Consider the following 1108-nt stretch of genomic DNA (forward strand, 5'->3'; position numbering starts at 1 on the left):
GCTCCTGCTGGCAGCCTGCCCCGCCGAGGAGGAGGAAGCAGGTATTCCCGTCCGTCTTCCCAAGCACGCTCTGAGTGGTGAAAAGCTGGCCGAGATGTTGTTTGGCTGACTTAATATGAACTTCATTTCAATTAAGTTGCGTGACCTCTTTTTCCCCGCTCAGATTTAATAAGCGAACACTGAAATACTCTTTGATGTCTCGAGTAATAACTTTCAAGGTAAAAATGAAAAGAAGTTTGGCCATAGGCCTAAGCAGCTCTTTAAACTTACAAGAACAACTGAGTAAACAGCGTCTAACAAAACCTCCCATATTTCGGCGGTCTCTGTAACTTCCTCCCCCTTTGCCCACTAATGTCACTGTAATGCCAGAGGTTCTTTAGGCTGAGCTGTTGGTTTTGAAGATCTATAAACATACGCCGAAAGGTCTTTAGGCTGTGCTGTTGTTTTGGAAAAAAAAAACACCAACAACAACACCACCACAAACAGAACCAAACCCGGTAAACATCGGTGCAGTAAACGCGTATAGTTTGCTGGGAATATAAATATCAGATGCCTAGTGTATTAGTGGGTTGACGGTTTGGGGTGAACTGATTAACTGCATGGCGGGGAACGGTTTTGTTACCTCACATCTACTTAGTGTAAGATTATTAACGTCTTTTATGACATGTTATTTCCCTTGCAGATGAATGTAGCTATGTTTTAAGATACATTGTACATAACCTAAGGTATCAGTATTATTTAAAAGGTGTAAAATATAAAATAACACTAATAAAGATCATTCACAGCCGCACTTGCGTTTAACTTATTTTTCTCACATTGAGGCTTTTCATACAGTCTTTCCCACCCGCTCCGAATAACATAAAAAGCGTTCCCTCCTTTTTAGTGGCGCAGTAACATTTCTGGACTCTGAAGTTGGGCCGGCTTGCTTGTGTGCACACGCGAGTGCCTCGGAGATGTGGTATCTGGGCTGCGGTTTTCCGAGGAGCAGCAGGGGGAAAGGTGCTCGCCCTGTTACAGCCTTTAAGAAAACAGACGAGGGCGCCAAACGACAGCAATAACCCCGGCCGCAGGCTTCCGCTCCGCCTCCCGCCCCGCCGGGCCCGGCTGC

Source organism: Pygoscelis adeliae, unplaced genomic scaffold (assembly GCF_000699105.1).
Source record: "Pygoscelis adeliae isolate BGI_AS28 unplaced genomic scaffold, ASM69910v1 Scaffold160, whole genome shotgun sequence".
Lineage (NCBI taxonomy): Eukaryota > Metazoa > Chordata > Aves > Sphenisciformes > Spheniscidae > Pygoscelis > Pygoscelis adeliae.